General features: G+C 47.7%; 1 long non-coding RNA gene across 3 annotated transcripts; it reads left to right on the forward strand.

The window, feature by feature from the left end:
• Positions 1–677: 677 nt before the first annotated feature.
• On the forward strand, positions 678–15,556 carry LOC109447457 (uncharacterized). Of its 3 annotated transcripts, XR_002137364.3 has the most exons (5): positions 678–2,053; positions 3,054–3,144; positions 3,287–3,397; positions 7,702–7,760; positions 15,080–15,556. It is a non-coding gene; the product is annotated as an uncharacterized LOC109447457 (long non-coding RNA). The 3 variants fall into 3 exon arrangements; XR_002137363.3 differs by having other exon boundaries at positions 3,054–3,397; XR_016022116.1 differs by having other exon boundaries at positions 678–3,397.
• The last annotated feature ends 6,714 nt before the right edge of the window (positions 15,557–22,270 follow it).

Genomic DNA, 22,270 nt, shown 5'->3' on the forward strand with positions numbered 1-22,270 from the left:
AAGAATTTGACCCTTGAACTGGAAATAAAAACTTGTGTTTTGATTTCCTTGCTTGCCTCAATTTCCAAAGTCTCTAGAAGTAGCCAGGAATTCTCATTTCCTTCCAAGTGCAAGGTTGGCATTTCCTATCCAGTAGCTTCCAAAGTAAATAATCATAATTTTGATAAAAAAATAAAAGAATCCCCAGGCTGTTCCACTTAAAACCATTTTAAGTTCTCAAATTAATCTTTAAGTGAAGATGGACTGAAAAAAGGGGGGTGACAGCAATCTCCGGTTTCCTGTAGGGTGCTCACTGCGTCTGCTCACTGGGGTGGGGCCCATAGAGGGGGCTGGCAGACCACACTGTCCTGAGGCGCTGAATGCATGGGTCACAGCCACAGCTTCATAAAGATGGGAGAGTAGATCTCACGAGAGGTGTACACTGAGGCAGGCAAGGTCCTCTGAGTTTTACAATCATGCAGACACAGATCAAAGTCAAAGGTAGTCACTGCTGGTCTGTCTGCAAATAGTCACAGAGCATTTGACTTTCTGTGTTACTGAGGATCTAGAAAGCTTTTATTGAAAGGTTCTCTCAACGTCCACGCTTTGTCACTTTTTGTCACGTCTGGTGCCTGCTCAGTGGCATTTGGCAGCCACTGAGCCGGTGCATACTTGATTGAAACGTTTTGAGTAGCCGCTGATGGCTAGAAGGGCTTTTTATCAGAAATCTGGGTATTGGACCATACTTTTCGAATCGTGATCTGGCCTCCCACTGATGACTTTGTTTTATTGTAATACGTGGTATATCAGAGAAGCATTCACAAACTTTGAACCGAAAAGTAGTCATGCGAATCATAGGGGCTTCTTTCTCCAGCCTTGAGTTATTTTATCACTTTGTTACATAGGGGTAATATCTCCGAAGACAATCAGCTCTGAAAACTTCAAAAGTAACATAGTGAATGTGTGACAAGTAGGTAAGATACGTAGCCTCAGCCTTTCCCGTTCATTGTCGCCAGGCAACCTTACTTTCTCAGTCATTAGTTTTAATATAAAAAGAGGAAAGCTGGTGGTAGGAGGCTCCTAAGACGGCTGCCAGCCATCCCTGCCTCCTGGTGCTCACAACCTTGTACCATCCCCTGCCCTTGAGTGTGACCTGCTTCTAATGAATAGAATATGGCCAAAGTGACATGTCACTTCTGAGATTAGGTGACAGACTCTGGCTTCTGGCTTCCTTCCCACTAGTACTTTCCAGCTCTGAGGAAAACCAGTTGCCGTGTCCTGAGATACTCTATGGAGAGGCCCACGTGACAAGAAACAGGAATGTCTAGCCAACAGGTAACGGCACAGAGGCCCTCAGTCCAACCACCTGTGAAGAACTCGACCTGCCAGCAACCCATGCGTGGGTGTGGAGTGGGACCTTCCCCCAATGGAGACTTGTGACCACAGACAACACGTTGACTGCACCTTGTGAAAGCCGGTGAGCCACAGCTACAAACTAACTCAGAAATCCAAGGTAACCGGTGTTTCAAGCTGCTACATGTGGGGTGAGTTGTTCTGTAGCCATAGATAACTAATGCAAAGCCAGAAAAGGACAGGCATATCTCAGTTCTACCCCCGGAGTAAAAGGAGTGGATGGAGATCTAACATGATGGTTTATGTTTGCAGAAAAACTACCAAAGCAATGCCCACGCCATCTTGAATCTGGCCCCATGGCATAAGGAGCGCTGGTGTTGCTGTATGAGTACCTGTCAGCTCTTCGCCTCTCTAAACACAACTGATTAAACACAACTAAACCCACTCTCAAGAGTGGCAAGAGATGCTGAAATTTGATTCTGCATCTGAAATGGAAATGAGATCACAATTAAATCCTAAACCTGAATTCCTTTTCAGTCACTCCTCAAGTCTCCGTGGAGTAAGACGAAATTATCTAAAATGAGTGAAGGATGAAATCCTATTCAGATTCTCCGTGGCACCCCGCTTTTGCAGTCAACATGGCTCGCGTTTCATCACACGAGCACTCAGTTTCCTGGGCTGCAGAGCTCGTTAGAACTCCATCAGTACTCTGCGTGACCAAGTGAGTCTTGGGACACCGATTGAGAAAGGTGGAGGGGACTGTCACTGACAATAGAAACAAACCTTTCACGTCCAGCACCCACCCTACCCCCAAAATGAGAAGGGCAGCAAAGACCTTTCTACACAGATTTTTCTGCAAGGATGAAAAAGAAATAGATTTCCCAAAACAGAGTGCTCTGCTCTGCTCTGCTCTGCTCTGCTTTGCTTTGCTTCGGTCAAAATGGCCGAAAGACCAACTCAGGACAGTTGTTCTTTCTGAAATTGTTTTCTGTAGCTGGTTAGTCGCCTCAGCTAACAGGTAACAGTGTAGCTTCAGTGGTGTCTGTGCAAATTGTTCCTTGGAATGTGAAGCTGTTGTTCCTGACATTGTTTCCCCCTGTGGGGTGTAATTGTGTCTGAATCCTTCTCTGATGTGAATCCCTCGGAACTCAGCCTCCAGAAATGGATAGTACCTGTTGCTTTGGAAGCTCTTCCCTCAGGACAGGGACCGATGAATGTCTAGTCTTCCCATCCTGTCCTTTTGGGTTCTGGCTGGCAGGCCGTGGCTGTGATGCGGGAAGCTTTTCCTTTTCTTCTGCAGGACTGGGAGACGTGCCTGCCTGTCCACGGGGCCCTGTGGATATCCTCTCTGTTGCTTTTAAATTAGCATGTCCACATGCACTGTCCCAAATCCTTCCTGTCCAGCTCTCCCTGCCTCCTTTCTGAGGATCTGGTTTTTTTGTTTTCCCGTTACCCACAAGTGTTCACAGATTTTTAAAGAAAATTCTACAAAACCAAACCAGGTTCTCTGAAGAAACTGCCAAGTTTGTCAATGAAAATTAGGGACTTCCTGAATGGTGCAGGGTGTACAGAGACACTACCTGGGTGAAAAGCCAGGTCCTGGAGTCTGGCAGGGCTGCTCCTTTAGCTGTATCCTCACCTCCCAACCCCGGAAAAACAGCTTGCTTCTCTGCCCTCACCAGGTGGCAAAGGGAGTGATGGCATGCTGTTCTTAATTGCAGGTTGACGTCCACCCACAATTTCGAGGACGTTGATTTGTTGGACTGTAATCTACACTTTCACACCCTGAGCTGCGTTTAGGCAGCATGCCAGGTGTGTAAAGTCAGGATTTAATGACAGGACGTCAGTAGGAGCCGGAATTGAGTACAGAGCCACTGTCGAATCCTCATGTGCCACTGGCAAGACGAGGCCAGGAACAGCTTTCTCAGTTACCTTTTTTGTCCCTTTCCTGAAGATGCAGAAACTGAAAGCCGTGAAATATTGCGTGGAAACGCCATCTCACAAAGTCCAGTCAAAACAACCCAGGGTAGTTCTGCATTCAAACCACTGAATTGAGCAACCAAAGGTAAATTCATTTTAACGCTTTAAAATATTAATTATGCTGCCTATTTATGAAGTTCCTGTCTTTCCTGAAGACTCTATCAGGCTTTTTTATTTCCTGAACATAACTGCACGAGAAGTACTGTGAGTGAGGTCACCATGTCACATCGTTCCTGCTTCTCGTGATTTACAAAATGGAGTTCCCTTTCCTCTCAAACGGAAGGATGAGGGAGAAAATCTAATTTTTGAAAAAATACATTTTCTTACTCTAAGGGGTGGGATTTCTCAAACTTGGCACTAATAACATTTTGGACCAGGCAACTCGTTGGTAGGGGGACCGTCGTGGGCAGTGTAGGGTGTCAGCATCCCTGGCCTCTACCCACTTGATTCCAGTAGCACCACCCCCATGTGTGACAATCAAAAATGGCTCCAGACATGGCTGAATGTCCCCTAAAGGGAGGGTCCAAGTCAACGATCGTTGAGAACCACTGCTATAGAGAGATTAAAGGTTTTTTGTTTTATTTTTTAAATAACCCAAAGTGGTTGAATTCTATTTTAGAGACACATTTACATTTATGAAAAGGTCTGAAGCCTGATGAGCACCCAGACCCCCAGAAGCTGCTTCGCCCAGTGTCATGTTCTTCCCCCCACTCCGTCCCCCGCGGGCCCTAATTTGGTGTTCAACATTCCCGTGTATGTGTGGCTTAGAAGTTACATACTCTGTCTCTTACTTTTGTAGCCGACCTACACATTCTCTCATGCATGCGTCAAGTCTAAGGTTCATATTTTTCTCCTGGATGCATCAAGTTACATATCACCTGTGGGAAGGTGAGGAATTGGATCAGATATTGACCAGATACCAAGGATGGGGGAAATTCTCTCTAAACTCGCTTAGCAAAATTCTTGCTACAACTGGGCAATGCAGGCCTGACAAGGACGGACGCCCAGGCTGAAAACGAGAGACTAGAGAACCTGACTCATGTTTACAAGGAGGGAGCCTTTGTCACCAACGAGAGCAGAACACATTCTTCTCATGGAACACGGAACAGTCTTCAGGAGAGACCACAGGCGAAGCCACAGAACAATTCTGAAATTTAAGAAGATGGAATCACACAACCTTTTCCTACCACAATAGAATGAAACTAAAATCAATAGCAGAAGGAAAACTGGAAAATCCACAGAAATATGGACATGAAACAACATACTCTTAAAGAGCCAGTGGGTCAATGAAGAAATCACAAGGGAAATTATATAAAATATCTTCAGACAAATGAAAATGAAAACACAACCTACCCAAACTTACATGATACACAGAAAGCAGTGTCAAGAGGGAAGTTTAGAGCCATAAACACATTAAAAAAGGAGATCTCAAATCAACTCCTAACTTTGCATCTCAAGGAACTAGACAAAGAACATTATAAACCCAGAGTGAGCAGAAGTCAGGTAATAAACATTAGAGCAGAGACAACTGAGTAGAAGAAAAAAATCCTCTTTTATTACTTATGAATTTTGTGAAACCGAAAACCCTAAATTGGTCACGGCTCTCTCAGCCTTTCTGCCCGAGAAAGTACATTCCACAAAGTGTTCCTTCCAGATCTGTTTCCTCGCCTGACGAAGAAACTGGACCTGCCCCAGCATCCATTAAACTGCCTGAGCCCCTCATTCCTTTTTTTTTCTGTGATATTCTTAAAGGAAATATAAAGATGCTCTCTTCTTGCCCCCAAGTAAGGTACTGAGGCCTCCAAGAAATCAAAGGGCACGTGTAAGAAACAACAAATGCTGGCTTTCCTGGCAGGAGTCCAGCCAGACGGCTTTCCGAAGTGTTCAGAGCACGTTTCTGAAGGAGAGAGGGACAAGCTGGATGACGAGGCAGGCAGACGTCCCAAACGACGGAAGTGTCCACTTGCAGGGGGATTCCTCAAGCTGGCACCAAGCCAGAGCCTGTTGTGCGTGTGACTAACTGTGACCAGCCCTCTCCCTGCACCTCCCCAGACAGCGAGTACTGCACAGGCCTCCCCTTGGGATGTCCCATCCACCCAGGCATGTTAAAAAGAAGGGGGGAGCATAGGATATGGATGCCACATTATTAATTCTGATTGCTCAGATATGCCTGTATGCTCCGCACACTTCCGCACTCCAGAGTCTCGTGCCCATTACACCATTTCATAGCCCTGAGCTGGAGATGAAAGGGAACGAAGCAAGCTCCACGGAAACCAGAAGACATGAAAGGATCACAGTTTCTTCAAATAACTCCCAAGACTTGAGGGACCCAAATTCTGCTGGACAGAATGAATGGGGCAGATCATATCAGCACAGCTCCAGAAACCAACAAGCCCGAATAAAGAAACTTAAAAAGAGAGAGGGAGGGAGGCAGGGAGGCAGGGAGAAGGAAGGAGGAAGGAAGGAAGGAAGGAAGGAAGGAAGGAAGGAAGGAAGGAAGGAAGGAAGGAAGGAAAAAAAAAAAATCAACACGCCTGAATAAAGAAACTTTAAAAAGAGAGAAAGGGAGGAAAGGACGGAGGGAAGGCGGAAGAGAGGGAGGGAGGGAGGGAGGGAGGGAGGGAGGGAGGGAGGGAGAGAAAAAAGGAAGAGAGGGAAAGAAAGAAAGGAAGAAATCAAGGCCGAGCCCCGCCTTGGTCTTGGTCAGTGTGCTGCCCGCTGCCCACCTTGGGGAGTGGTCCTCACCCGAGACAGAATGGACAAAATTTTAAAAGGCTGCCTGACTGCCCTCCCACCTCTACACATGAAGCATTTGTATTGGTCAGGACTCCATGACTTGGGGAAAACAACAGCCTAACAACTCAGTTAAGCCAAACATGGGCATTGATGAGATCCGTCCATCCGTATGGCTGGGAAAATCCTGGGAAGACTCATAGTTGGAAGTTCTGCAAGAGCCAGGGAGCGTTTCGGGGGCGGGCACCTGGAACTTGTCACTCCAGGCTTGTCTGCGTGTGTGCTTGTCTTGCTGTCGAGGTCGCACACCCTCACAGAACCTTCATTCCAAAGACAAGCATAGTCCCAAGAAGAAACCCAGCGGCCCAGCCGGGAACGCTTGCTGGTTACTGAGCCCCCTTCTGAGGCCAGTGGGTACTGCACCTATTCGTTTTTGCTCTCAACTTGGATTCTGAAAAATTTCAAAACTACAGTAAGTTGAAGAAATAGTACAATGCGCATCTGGAAACATTTCACCTGGACTCATGAAGGGGTACCATCTTGCCATATTTTTTTTGTCTGTCTGTCTCCGTCCCCAGCATACATAGATTTCTGTGTATCTGTATCCAGATGCAGACAGCTATGTATCTATATCCAAATACGCATGTAGAGAGAGCTACAGGGACAGGTACAGCCACAAAGCTCCCTAATTACCCAACAGTGCCCTTCACAGCTGGGGTCGCAGTTGCGTTGCGGAGATGGATGGTGGGGTGCGCGAAGCCTCAGTCCACTCAGTGTGAGGGAGAACTGCCCATCAGAGGGTCCTGTATGGAGCCAGGGGGTCTTGGGAGCCCTCCTGGACCAGTCCCTCTGGGGCACTGCGCTGGGAAGGCTGGGACCAGGCGGCTACGAGCCTCCGGCTGAAGCAGAGCCGAAGGAGTCACCTGCTGGCCGCACTCTGCAGCCCATCTCGAGAGGAGATCGGGTGCCCCCCCCCCCCCCCCCCCCGCATCTTCCAGAGCTGAACTTTTCTTTTTCAAAATCTGGCTCCAATCAAGAGTCGCGAGTTGCACTGAGAAGGCTGTGGGTACAGCTGGGTTCGGCTGTTGGTCGTGCCTGAGCCCCGGTTCTCCCGAGGAGGTCACTCCCCGACACACCCCAGGTAGGCAGAGAGGAAGGCCGCTTCCAGGACCATGCCCTCCCTCCCAGGTCACAGTTTCTTTGTCCGTCCAGTGGGACACTAGTCCAGACTTGCTTTCCTCTGCTACAGGAATAAGCAGGAAAACGCAAGAGGAAGACCAAACCCTCTGTCCCACTAGCAGTTTATTGTTGATGTGAATTATCACCTCCAAAACCCTGCCCGGCTTCCAGCGTGTTTGCCTCCCATTCTCTCTGGAGGCCATTGTTGAAGGGAAGCCAAACAGACTTAACTTGCTAATGCCAACTATTAAATCATACAGAACCGGCCCCGCTAATGAATTTCTCCCCTCTGGCTGCTGGCACTGATGGGCGCCTTATGAGAAAGGAGGAGGGAAGGGACCCAGGTGTTCACTGTCCCCCCCACACATCGGCAGCCACCGGCCTGCACCCCCTGGGACTCCCCATCCTGAAAAGCATCAAGGGGCCTGAATAAATTATTTGGTAATTCAAGGTGGATTTTGTTGTTTTCTTTTTCAGTTTGAATAGAATCAGATTGCTTCTCTCAGAAGGAAGGAAAAGGCCACTGTTGAATTAATGTAAGTCCACAAACGACCTCGCTCTCTCTCTGCTCTATTTCTGATGACTATTTATAGATCTGACTCACATGGCAAATGAGGGACATGTACCTCCCCCAGCCCATCTTCCACTGGACCAGTCCCGGCTCCTGAAGGATTGTGGTCACTGGGGAAGCTCAGGTGAGGCTTGGGCGCTGGGCAGCCCATGCCCACATGCTCCCATCGGCTTCCTTCTGAGCACAGCTGCTGCTTCCCCTGCTGGCTCAGCTCCTCCAGGAGAGGGGCTGGGTCTGTGTCCGCAGGCCTGGACGAGGCAGGGCAGGCCTCATAGCCGCCTGTTCACTGGGGTCCTTCATGGCCAACTAAGAAACACCTCTGGCTTATTTCCGTGTTTCCCTGAAAATAAGACCTAGCCAGACCATCAGCTCTAACGTGTCTTTTGGAGCAAAAATTAATATAAGACCCAGTCTTATATAAGACCCGGTATTATATTATAATAAAATAAGAATGGGTCTTATATTAATTTTTGCTCCAAAAGACACATTAGAGCTGATGGTCCGGCTAGGTCTTATTTTCTGGGGAACACAGTAGCCAAAGAAGGTAATTTACCAGAAGGATCCAGACAGCTCGTAGATGAAGAGGAAGGGCTGAACAAGTCTTGGAAAGGACAGGAGCTAGGGCAGCCTGGGGGTGCCAGGAACTGTATTTTGGGGGTGCAAATCGTCTCCAGGTGACTTCAGACCAGGTGGTTCAAACCCCCCGGTAGCAACTCGCTGTGCAACCGAGGACAAGTTTCTTAATCTCTCTGGGGTTAATTTATTCTGTGGACCAGGGTCGCATAGCAGGCTCCCTGTGCATGTAAGTAACCCAGATGCAACCACACTGCTCTTTGAAATGTAAATTAAATTGGCTGGGACCTCGGTTTCCTGTCAGTGAGAAATCCAGAATTTCCCGCCAGGATTTGTGCGGCTGCCCTCAGGCCACCTCGGACCCTGCTGCTGTGTCCAGCTCCAGTGAGACTCAGTGCGCCCCCATGGTTGTTCTGTGTGTCAGCTCAGTGCGGACATGCAGTTGGGCCCGTCCCTAAACACTGCCGCGTTACATGTGGAGAATCTTTACTGAACATGGGGGAGGGAAGAGGCTTATCGCGCCGATCACAAACGAGCATACATGGCAGGTGAGGCTTTTCAAAGACACAGGAAGGCCGTTTAGTCCAGCCATTAACAGCCCAGACTGACAGTCAGCTGGTGTCCCCTCCAAGGCACCTTGTGGCACAGGCTGTGGCCCCACTAGGATCTTCCCTCCTGGGAGGGCAGGAACTGGGGGCTCAGTTTACTTGTTAAATAATGAATGAAACTTCTCACCTGAAAGCAAGAAAATTAAAGGCCTAGGATGTCTAGAATGTTTAGCAAGGGGAGAGGAGGAAAGAGGAAACGCTGGCCACACCCGGAGTGAGTCCTCTCTTCTCTCCTCCCTCCATCCCTTCCTACTCTGTCCCCATATTTCCTGCCCCCGCTCAGAGGGGCAGGCGTGGCATTTGGTACTGGGCATACACCTCTGACTTAAGAAGGTGCCGTCCTCGCCCCCTCACGGCTTTGGGGCAGACCCTCCCCTGTCAAACAGGAGGGGAGGTGCCTGCGGTTTTCTCTTTGACTTGTTTCTGAGCAAAGAAAAAGGGAACCTCTGCTCTTTGTGAAACTCGGTCCCTTTTCCTCCTGGTGGTGGAGGAAAAGCATTTCACAAGCCAGCGCGCCCTCTGGCGGCCAGAGTTGAGGACCAGCTGTGTTTATTTCTGCTCATAAACCCCTCCCACCCAGACTGTGCCCAGCAGTCATCAGGGGGTGGTAAGACGCCCCAGCCCAACCCCAAAGCACCCATCTGCCCTCGCTGTCTCCCCCTCCAGGGCCCCCTCCAGGACCACCACTTGGTGTCATGGCTGGTACTTGGCACTTCCCATATGCTAACGGCCATGTCCCCTCTCTCCTATTGAACAGGAGGTTCTCTGGGGGAACCCTGCCAGGTCATCTGTCCCCAAAGACTCTGGCACAGGGCTCTCTTCATGGTGGGTACTCTGACCATTTCTGGAGTCGATAAATGAATTTCAGATAAACCAGAGAAGGGCTCCCTGGGAGGCAGGGTGGGGCCTGCGGGTGCTGAGGGAAGGCTCTCGGAGGCTGGGTATTGGCTTGCCAGATGAAACACACAGTTTTAATTTCAGATAAACAACAAATACCTTTTTCAGTATAAACACATCCCAGATATTGAATGGTACATACTAAAACTTTTCCTGTTGTTTATCTGAAATTTTAGTTTAACTGACATCCTATATTTTTATTTGCTGAATCTGGAAAACCTGCCCAGTGGAGTAACCTGCCCATAAGGAGCCCATCTGGGCCAGGAGGTGGAGGACGGTGGGGAGGCTGGGCAAGCAGGTCCCAGAGAGGCTGCGGCAGGGCCGTCTGGCGGCTCTAAATCCAGCTTGGGACCAGACAGAGAACAGTGATGCAAACTTCACATTTACTTACAATTTACATCCATATCGTGGGGATGTGTGGGGCTGAAAACAAAGAGAACCTTACCTGTTTCAGGGCTCTGCCCAAATGTCCTGCTCCCCAGTCTTCCCTGGGTCCCCTCCAACGACAGGGGGCCATCCCACCAGTGTCTTCAACTTGTGTCTGCAGGACACAGCAGTGTGTCCCACAACTCGAGGGCGGAAGTTGGGTCTCCTTCTGTGTTTCCCCCAAGGCACCTAAAAGGTATCAATAGCAGTGGGACGGACACACAGAGGAAAGCTGTAAGCGGGGATGCCTGCCTGTGCTACAGGCCAGCTATTTCCTCATCGTTAAAGTGGGGGAAAGCCTACATTAGAAGGCAGTTAGCTGACGTCTGTCCCGAGAACGTTAGCTCTTACCTTCATGTGCACAGCTGAAACGCTGCCTGCTGACCCGCCATCACCCGACTTATTTCCTGGAATAGTATTGCGTTCTGTTCTCTCCCACTTTGATGGCCCCTGTAACAACCACAAAACATTTGGGAGCCATTTCCTTTACTTCCTGAGCAAGGGTTCAGGCAAGTCCCATGAACGTGACACGATAGCACATTCCCTCAGTGAAACAATCTCTTGTCCCCATTTCCCCGTGACCATGGCTGGGCACCCACGTGTCTAACAGTATTAGAACCCATTTGTAGTGATTTATGGTAATTACGCCAGACAAGAGTTTGATGTTTATTATGCTCTTTATTTGGCTGGAAAACATGTGAAGCATGAAGGTGCTCAGCGCCAGCGCTGTTACGAAACACCCTTGTGTTTGGAACCAATTTAGAGTGTCATTTTTGATGTCACAGACTATCCATCTCCGGACTCCAGGTGGTGGGTGTCAGTGTTCTCCTGCTCCAGTAGCAGGACAGCAGGGGACAGCCAGGGAACCCTAAGACTCAGCCTCTCCGTCAGCTCCATCATTCCCCCTCCTGTTCACAGCAAGCTGCTAGAACCGATGGACATGCCATCCAAGCCCTGCTCAGCGTTCCCTCTTGCTCCGTGCACCTGCGAGCGAACAGGCCAGTCAGGACTGCCAGCCAGCCAGCCAGCCAGCACACACTGGTTCCCTTGGGGCCAGTATTCGTGCCAGACCCACTTTCGGTGTTTGAATACCGCCCCTGAGTAAAACAGCCATGAAGTTATAAGAAGCTCTCAGGCTGTGGAGTCACCAAAATGGCTGCATGAAAGAAGTGAAAAAGTGAATTAACCGGCCAGATGTTTCATTTTCCACCCGACAAACGGAACACGTTCGTCTGCATTTTCTTCCACTTTCTGTCTGAATGTTTGAATGAAGACGTGCACTCTGGCTTCTTTGCACATCACGTCTACCTGCCCCACCACAGGCTGGGAGGCGCTTTCAGGATGGGCCTTCTTTAGAAGCACAAGAAAAGTAGGAGGAAGACCCTGGAAGAACTCAAGTAAGGCCATGAACGCGCGCGAGGGACCAGTGGCTGGGCCTGTGCCCAGACGCCCCTATGGCGGGATCAGGGTCCCTCCAGGGTCCCCAGGGTCCCCAGGAACATTGCTGTCTCTCAAAGCGAGAACTGTGGGTGCCATGTGATTCCCTTGCCCCACATTTTAATGAGGAAGAACACTAAGGAAACAATAACAGGGCTGCCTGGGCCTGGCCGGGCCAATTCAGTTATCCGGCTCTTTGTTTGGAAACTCAGGTTGACTAATGGTAAGACAGAAAGTGGCTTACAGCAGGCTCTGTCCACGCTGGTGGCACTTGGGCGCCTTTCCTTTAATAGATGTTGAAATACGCAAGAACGCCCTCTGCGTCCGGATGCCCACTGCTACGTTCTGGGTACTTCAACTGCTCCTGGTAATTAGATTCTGGAAAACTGCAGCCACTTCACTGTCTCCATTTGGGGGAGAAATTCATTGTTTTAATGTCCACTGGTAAACTTACAGTTTTACTTGCACAGAGAAAACCCATGAAACAGAAACTAGAGATAAGGACGGAAAATTCTTTCAGTGTCCAGCCTCTGGGGGAGTGCACGTGGGGAAGCAGCAAGAGCTCAGCCTGACACTGATGGTTGTACACTATCTGCTGTCTGCTTCTCCCAAGGCCTGGACAGAAAGCTGTTTACAGGAGCCTGGGGAGGGCGATGGATCCAGCCTCCCTCGGGAGAGACGGCACCAACCAACCTGGAGGGCTCAGAGCAGGTGTCCACCTGACTGCCCTGGAGTGGAGGCGCGGGCTTGGACGTCGGGGGCAGGTCTCTGCTTTGGTTAACTAAGTGCTACCGTGTTTCCCCAAAAATAAGACCTAGCCGGACCATCAGCTCTAATGCGTCTTTTGGAGCAAAAATTAATATAAGACCCGGTCTTATTTTAATGTAAGACCGGGTATAATATAATTAATATAATATAATATAACATGATACCAGGTCTTATATTAATTTTTGCTCCAAAAAACACATTGGAGCTGATGGTCCGGTTGGTCTTATTTTCAGGGAAACACAGTAGCCCCTGGCCTGGCCCCAGCCTGCAGACAGGGGATACCAGGCATCGCAGAGCTGGCTGCATTCCCTCCCAGGACACTCAGCTGAGTCTGGAAACTTGCTCAAAGTCACAGGTGAGATTCAAATCCAGATCTGCCTGGCCTGAAGTCTGAGCTTTCTCCAAGATCAGTGGTTCCCACACTCAAGATTCCTGGGCCCATCCTCCACCCCTAATTCAGCACGTCTGGGAGCAGGCCTGAGAATTTGCCTTTTTAAAGTTTCCTGGGTAGCTCTGCAGACCAGCTAGGTTTGAGAAGTATTTATAGGAGCCACAGAATGTCCTGAAAGCCAAACAAAATGGCCCCATGAGGCTCACTCTGTGACCTTGGCCCCTTTCACCACTCACTTTAAACACTGAGGTAACCTGTCTAACTGCGTTAAATCATGTCTGTCCTGTTTCAGATCAAGCCTTTTGACATCTCAGTACATAAAGTCCTTTATTTATCGACTAAATTTCTGTCCCAAGACAACATTTATTCTGTGACCACGTGCACATAGACCCCTCTAGTCCTATGCCCCCCCACCCCACACCCACACTGTGACCTCCCAGAAAGAGAAATTCAGCACCTACCCTCTCACCCTGTGTGAAAACACACTTAATACAGGGTTCACCAGGAGAATATGTTTTCATCATTTTCCAGCAACGTTGGCTCCTGGAGCTCTGCAGGCTCCTTTCTGGCAGGAAGGTTAGATCAAGAGCTGCATTCAAGACCCAGTTCTACACCCTCCAAGGCATTACTAGCCTGGAATCATGGCGGAGCTTTCTAGAGCACAGCCGTCTCTGCAGTCTGTCAGGGCTGCGAGTCTGAACCAGTTAGGGGAGAAGGTGCTGTTTATGACAAGGAGACTCCCTGGACTTATAAATGGATCTTTTAATGAACTTCTTACCCTGCTTCTGATTTCAGCACCGGAACATGCTAGATGATGCGTCTAGCAAACGCCTTTCCCAATTCAAAACTTGGGCTAACGAGAGAAACCACGTTTATAAGGAACCCTCTACATGGTGGTTATTTCACACAGACTGTATTTCTCGCTATTCAAACAGTATCACTCTTGTGTCCACTGCCATCCACAGAAAGCCGTCAGCAGCAATAACTGCTCAGCAGCGCAAACAAATGCTTAAATCCGCTGTTCAAAAATAATAATGGAGCCATACTTAACAGTTAAAAACAGATTGCTCTTTTCTTCAGAGTTGGTCAGAAAAGATATTAAAATATCCCACAGACTTAAAAAAAAAAAAAAAAAACTGCTGGAAGAGGCCAGTAAAATGTTTATTCTGACAGTCTAAATCAGGGGTGTCCAAACTGCGGCCCGAGAGCCAACTGCGGCCCATGACCCATTGTTAATTGGCCCACAGCAAATTCCAAAAATATATTTAGTTTACTTAAATAAACCAGGTGAGGCAATACGTACTTCACCTCGTGTGAGTGGCCCGGCTGTTTGTGTATTTTACCGCATATGGCCCTTGGTGAAAAACGTTGAAAAAAGTTTGGACACCCCTGGTCTAAATGATGCCGAAGCATCTGAGAGAAGAGCAGAACTCCATGAAGTCTTGTCTATGCTGTGTCAAGACACCTGTTTGCTCTTTCCCCATGAATTATGTCCTTAACAAATTGATTGGATTTGCTGGCTTGCCATCAAGACTGTATGTGTGTCACCTTCTTACAGGTGACTTCAAGCCTGCACGTAGGGCAGTGTGAATAACGTTTTGGGTGTGGTCACTTTGCTTGTCTGTACATCCCACCATTTGGCCCCGAGGGCCAAAGACACCTGGGTCATTGTCCAGGGATTTAGCCACTGTGACCTTTTTATTAGGGTTGCTAGAAAGACACACTAGGGACATGAACCAAAAGCACATTGCAGAAGCGGCACAACGGAGCCTGGGGTGGGGCAGGCAGAGAGGTGTCACCAAGAGGGGACTTTGCAGCCACATCCTGAAGGATGAGGAAGAGAACAAGTGGTAGGTCAGAGTGTCTCAGGGGCCACATGAACCAGCTGACTGACACATGTCACGGCATTATGTGTGTGACGTTGAGTCCTCTCCTTGCAAATGTCCTCTCTTCTTGAGGAAAGTGGTACTGGCAGGTTTCCTCTGGATACACCCTCAGCGTTCCCTTTCAGTTTCCAGGCCTCCTTTAGCTACCCAGCGGCTGGTCTGCGCAGTACACCATGGCTGTGCTCACGGGCAGCACTTCGCTCTTCTCTTTAGGTGACCACGTATTGTGAGCATAGGACCTGTGGACAGCTGTCACTCTGCCCCTACTCATTTCAGTCCCTCTCATCTTTCCTCCTAGGTCAACCCACAACCTTTTAATCCAGTGCCCTTCACAGACCAGGAGAGACCACGTCCAGTGGGTCACCAAGCCCTGGGGAACAGGGCACTGCAAGGGGTCCTTCAGAGTTTCCGTGGCCTAAGTCTTTGTCCGGCCATCTGGTAAGTGGTCACCTCCTTGTCAGGGCTGCCCAAAGGCGTGCCCAAATCCTTCCAAGGGGCTCTCTTTGTGTGTAGTGGGTTCCACTTTAAGAACACTCGGTTTATGGAAGGCTGACCTAGCCAAACAGGCACCTGAAGGGCACATCAGCTTTACTCATCCTGCTCAGCCTTCAGGGTGCCTCTCAGTCTGGACGTTCCCGCAGCTCAAGTCTGTTCTCTTGCTGCAGGATCATTTTCACATTGTGTAATTATCTCAAGTTCTCGGGGGTACTGATTCTTTTGATGCTGTGTCTGCTGATAGTCTCTAATGGTAGATCAATTTCCCATATGAGCTCATCTTTCCCAGGCGTGTGTGTGTGTGTGTGTGTGTGTGTGTGTGTGTGTATGAGAGAGAGCATGCACACGCGTGTGTCCTGTGCGCTCTGGCATGTGGAAATGTCCCCACAGAGCAGGTTGGAGTTTGCCTGTGCTAAATACCCAAATATTTCACCTGTCTGTGATGGGTTCTTATGCTAATTCATTGGCTTCCTATTGCCACAACAAGCAGCAAGAGTGAATTTGGGTGCCACATCCTTGTGTGGGGTACGTTTGGGGTTTCAGCTCCTCAAGGAGGTCTTCCCCCCACCCCAGCCCTGACAAGATACACTCCCGCGCTTGGGTAGGTGGGCGATGAAGTCTGGAGTTGACAGTAATCCCATCCTTACCTGGAAAATGGATGACCAAATATTGCTTCCTTCTGTGTGTGCTCAGAGACCCAGCATGGTTTGCTCCTTCTCTGTCTGGGTCTTCGGTGACTCGGGCAGGATTGATGAATCCTGAGCATCCCTGTTTCTCACCATTTATAAGTGTCCTTCCATTTATGCCTTTTCAGCCATTTTTCAATGCCCGTAAGCATTTTTATCAATGTTATAGTACAATCAACTTTTAAATCATGTTGATACACCTATCAGGTACTCAGGTATAGTCAACTACTTTGTTTCCTTCATAAGCTGATTTTCTAATGCGAATGGAAAGAACCATATCATGCGTCTCCAGTGGCTCGAGGCCATATGTCCTACTGTTTGTTACTCACCGTCCCATTGTCTTCTACACTTTGGCACTAGGTTATTATTTTATTTTTTAAAAGCAAAAACTGGAATCCAGAATCCGGAATGATTATAAAGCCACTGCAAGTTTGAGGAATGACGGAAAGACTAACAAATTAATACTACTACATTTGCTAATTTGCCAAGATTTGGAGTGAGTTTTTTAATTAAGTGGAAATTATAAAGAATTCCTTTAGTGCCCTCAGTGGCATTTCCTCTGCACTTAGTGGCTGGAATGTGTTCAGATCTTCCAAAGGCTCCGTTAGCAGCTTTTATCACATCCTTTTCTAAAAAATATTTTCCCCCATGTGCAAATTCTTCTAGTGCAAATTTTTTCTCTATTCTTATTCTCTGAAGAAAGGTGTCAAATATTGCCACCATTTGAAAGAAGTCTTAATTTCTCACTCTCTGTCCTGAATTAAAAATAATTTCTCTACTGTCTGCATTGATTCGCTAAATGCTGCCCAAACTTGCCTATAGAGTCTCGCGATTTCATTTTTACAACAAAAGGAGTGCAAACCAGAAAGTCTACAACAGAAGTTGCAACCTGGCCACCCATAGGCTGAACAAATCTGGCTCACAGATTCGTTTGCATAAGTTCCATATAACTCAAAAGATATGTAACAATTTCACATGAAAATCTACATTTCTGTGTTCTCTTGAAACAGCAGTTCTGCCAAATGGGACTCACTTTCCATCTGGCTACAATTAGCTGGACCCGAGAAGGGACTTCCCCAGTTAGTTGACGTATGAGTCTCCAGAATGCCACAACCCTCATGACACCAAACTGAAAGCCGCTCAGTTTACCCCATTCATGCCGCCCTGCGGCTAAGTGAATTTCCAAGTCCTGATCTAGAATATCAAGTACCTTCTTGATCGAAATGATTTTCTTTGAAGTGTCATAAAGAGAAAGAGAAAATAACGAAAGATATGAAACAAAATGAACCTTGTACAAACCTACTACACAACCAGCTTAAACTCATCACTTTGCACATTTTCAGAATAAGTAATAAAGAAATTAACACCATTTTAGGATAAGTGTACTACTCTTGGAATAATACTCTCAAAGCTGCTACCCCAAAATTGGAGTTTTTGGTGCTCATGGCAAGAAGCAAAGTCACTTCCCAACCAGTACCCACCTTGGCAGCTGCCATGGGACTGGCGACGTTACATTACAAGCTGAGTGCTTTCCTAAATTTAAAGTGTAATTGTGGCTGGAAAACAGCAGCTTTCAGATGACGAAGCGTGATCAGTGGTGTTGAAAGAGGGAAAGAGATGAGTGCCTTTTCTGCATCCTTCACCATGGTGACAGCACGCTTAGGAAGATGCAAGACTTCGCTGCTAAGATGACAGAGCCTGTTCAGGGCGGAGCAGCCAGATGCCAGAGATGCATGCTGTCGCCCACTTCGTGGACGCTGGTGGAAACTGATGTTTTGATGTCCATGCCATGGAAAACTATACATAGTCTTACTTTTTTCCTAAAAGCTCAATCTATGATAATACAGCAAAAAAGAAACAAGAAAAGAAAAAGTAACTGCAGGGTTTTTTCAGCCTAATAGAATGTATATCCTGCTTTGTCTCTATTTATTATAATAAAATTCATTTTGTCTTAAGTGTTTCTAAATTACCTGTCATATCTTAGAGCCGTGAATGAAAAGCCACATATACTGTGTGTTGGACTCACACTCTTTTCCATCCCTCGCTCTTACAGCAGCAGGAGCTGGTAGAGAAGCATCTGGAAAGTTGGTTGAAAGCAGGAAACCACCAAGACTCGTTGTCCAGAAGGACTGGTATGAGTTGGGGAAACACAGGTGACTGCACCCCCACCCCAAACTGTTTGTGTCCCAGAGGAAAGATTTGCTCCAGGCCACTGCCTGAGCCTGGCAGCTCGGCCTCCTGCCTGGCCTTCTCAGCTGCTCCCCGCAGGGCCTCTCTGCGCAGGAGCAGACCCAGAAGGATTCTACTGCCCTCTGGCTCAGGCTTACCAAACACCCTGCCTTTAACCCTGTGAAGGGGGAGAGAGAGGAAGACCCAACTTCAGCATAGAGCCCTCTGGACAATGAAATGCAGGCCTGGTGGAGCCTTTCTAATGTTTTTCTTAACATGATGTAACAGGAGGGGGTTGAGATGCTGGGGCGATGGGGCCAGAGGTGGGTGAAGGGGAGGGCTAGCCGGGTAGCCCAGAGTGAAACCTAAAATGAACGATAAGAGAGTAGGAACATTGTAGAAATGGAATGGCCCCTTTTCCCTCTTGGCTGTTCACCCCCTCCCCATCTCCACCTATCCCTGACTAAAAGAAAGACACCCCGATTGACAGGTGGTAGACTGAGTAGGGGAGAAAAGAGAGTCGGAGGGAAAGTGGTGAAGGTTTGGACACAGATGGAATCTGGATAAAAGGCACCCACTGCTGTGCAGTGGACAATGCAGAAAGAGACATGTTAAAACCTGGAATCTGAGAGCACACAGGCTGTGCCCTCCCGCACAGGAAAGCTGCAGAACCCCGGACAGAAAATGGCTTCACGGGAGCCTTGGCTGTGGATGGACAGTTACTTCCCAAGCCCAAGCAGAGCCAAGTATTCTTCCATGTTTCCCAGAAAATAAGACCGGGTCTTACCTTAAATTATGCTCCAAAAGACGCAGTAAGGCTTATGTTCCGGGGATATCATCCTGAAACATCATGCTGGGGCTTATTTTCCAGTTAGGTCTTATTTTCAGGGAAACACGGTAGATAGTTGGGATCCCATTTCTCAGAGGCTTTTAAAGGAGCAAAGCCTCAACAGCTTCAGGCCAAATACCAGCACAGTTCTGGTGGAATAGCCATCCTGAAGGAGTCAGGCCCAGGTGCCAAACAAGAACGCACAGACAAATGCATGAACCAGAACAGGACGAAGCCTTAGATGAGGTCCCAAGTAGACCTGGAGCTTCCAAACACAGAGAGCGGAAGCTCGGATCCAGGAGAGAGACTTACTCTCAAACTCCAGGGCCGGCAGTGGAGCAGTGAGCTCAAATGAATCTGTGGGCACCGCACCTGCTTGCTCACCAGTGGTCTTCTCTGGGTTCTCATACAGGCCACCAGGTAATACTGACCTTAAACAAATAAGCAATCAGATATTCCTCCAGCAAAATGTGTTCATTTAGGAACAACAAAGAATTGCAGTTTGGGACATGGGTCTAATGGTGCCACATGACAAGTGCCGAGAGCAGTGCCCATATAAATATTTCACTTACTATATATTTGTGAAAGGAACAAACAGATGAGTACATGAATATTTTATTACAAGGAATACATTTACTCATTCACTCATATTTAACTGCTTACTATCAGTAAAGGTTCTCTCTTTGACCCAACTCTTCTCAGACTCCCCTGAATGTTACTCAGCTGGGCCTGACTTGTGGTGTCTGTATTCATCTCTGCATTGTCCAACTTAATCAAGAACCTTGACAAGTCAGGTTAACCCAAATCCCCCATCCTCCATATCTGATCAGGTCCCTCACCCCCCACCATCCCCCGCTGATGTCTGCTCACGCTGGCCTGACTCCAGCAGGACCCCTGTTGCGTCAGCTTACCCAGAACCCTCTCAGCCTGGACATTTCCCCTCAGTACTTTTCCATCCTCTGACCCCCACCCTGCTCCCTGGCTCTAAATTCCCACTTGCCCAGGCTGTGTTGGGACTGGGGGGAGCCCAGTCTCTCCCCCACTGTGAAACCCCATCCCAGTGGCCCCCAGACCTATCACAATAGTCCTCCCTTGAGCAAAGTCTTCCTTACCACGCTTTAACCAGCATCATTTCAACAGTTTTTTCTTTAACACTATGTATAAAGCACTTTGTAAAACCAGAGGAAATCAGCAAGAGAAGTGTGGCTCCTGCTCCCGTGAAATGTACGGAGAAGAGGGGAGGACTCTTTAAACTCCTGTCACACTCAGAGCACTTACCGCACAACAGGACGTCAGGCTGTGGCCCTTGGCCTGTGTGCCATCTACAGACGGTATTTCCTTCACCCTTCGATGGCATCCAGAACCTAGCAATGATAACACCGGGTATCTCCCATCTCCCCAAAACAATGCGATCTTTCACATCAGGGGTAAACCACATTCATGTCTCAGTGTACACCCCATTCTGGAATCCAGCTGCTGGAAAACACAGGCAGTGTTGGAGCTGCCTTTCTGGCCCGTGGTCTTTGAGGAAGGAGGCCATGCCCGTTCTATATACCTGGCAAGACTGAGTATCAACAAACACTGGTGGTTGTCACTGCCGTCGGCCTTAGCGAAGGAGAGCAGCCACGGTCTGTGGCCTTTCCCAAGGCACCTTCTAGGAGTGGTTACAAGAAACACTGAGGAGTTCATTAGTCCTGCTGAGAAAAGAGACAAAGGACTGAAGAAATCCTGGGGCGTGGTAGACCAGGGTAAAAGGGATCAAATATACGTTGATGGGTGGTGAACACACAATGTGATATATAGGTGACATATTACAGAATTGTACACCTGAAACCTATGTACTTTACTAACCATTGTCACCCCAATAAACTTTAATAGAAAGAAAGAGAAAGAAAAAGAAAGAAAAGAAAACAGCGTTGCAGGAGTGGAGCGGTGTGGCACTTCTCTTCAGGCCCCCGTTGACCTGACGGCTTTCTAGATAAGGAGGGCTATTGTTCCAGACCCTTCTACTCTGCCAGTCCACTCATCTGTCAGGAAAAGAGTATTTAAGTGGCTTATCTCTGGTTTGCTGAAAGACAATTTCAGAATGGGATCTCCTTTCAAGGAGACACAGAGTTGAACTGCAGTCATTTCAGTGAGTTTCATCTCATGGATATCTCCCTAAAGAATATTTTACTGCGGTTTGTTTCTGAGGAAAAGAGGGCTTCCATTGCCAAGGCCAACAGTCCCCTGAATTTCTCCTGTGTATTTTTCCAGTTGGACCTGAGCAGCTTGTTTCTTTAGTAGGGAAAATCTGCTAGCCAAGTTCACAGCTAAACCACAACTAAAGTAATGTCTCCATTACGTTGACCTAGAAACTGTAATTCAAAGCTACTGTTCTTACAATTTCGAGGTACCTATCCCTGAATCACAGGAGAAAGCTAATGACTGCAAGTTCAAATGGCAAATGCTGGTGCTGATGGCTGTTGGCTTTATATAGGCCCCTGGGAGTTCTGTAATTCCAGGATATTTTAAATTAATGCCCTCCATTCTGAAGAAAATTTAAATTTGTCTTTGGATTAAAACAACTTCCTTTAAAAATTAAACTATCAAAAAAAATTCAAAACTTGATTCAGCCTTGTATAATGCCCCTGAAGAATTAAATCCTATTTTCTAATAGTTGGGAAATAAAGAATAATTTCTAAGGCGTTTTCATTTCTGGCATAGATACACATCTTAATTACAAGTCAAGTGTCCATCAATAAAGAACTAATTAAATGAATCATGGTACGTCCTCACAATATATGGAAGGATCGTTTATACATATATTACAAGCCAAGAATTAAGACAGTAGTGGAGTTGGAGAGCGAGTGAGCCAAGAGCTAAAATTTTAGAAATAAGGGGGAATTACCCTAGGGGTCAACAAATTGACAATGCAAGGTGGTGTAGTAGGTAATGTAGTCAGGGGACTGGAATGTAAAAGCTTTATGATTTTAGGAATGTAGGCGGGAGAAATATCTGGGAACAGAAATGAGGCTCACCCATCACACCTCCAATGTTCCCTTCTAAAATCTGCACCAAATCCATTCACTCCTGTCCTCTTTACTGGTGCCGTCTTACTCCATGACGTCTACCTTTACTTCTCTTTCTCCTGGATCCTGAGCTTCCTAGTTCGTTTCCTTGGTCCTTATTTACCAGAATTTTCTGTGTCTTTGATACTGATTTGTTTTAACCTAATGAAATTCACTGAGAAAGAAGGCAACTGATAAGAAAATTAAATGGAATCCTAAATTGTGACTACCTTGATAACTAAGTCAGAATTGAATGAGCT

This window comes from Rhinolophus sinicus, chromosome 8, assembly GCF_057876585.1.
Source record: "Rhinolophus sinicus isolate RSI-liver-muscle chromosome 8, RSI-T2T, whole genome shotgun sequence".
Lineage (NCBI taxonomy): Eukaryota > Metazoa > Chordata > Mammalia > Chiroptera > Rhinolophidae > Rhinolophus > Rhinolophus sinicus.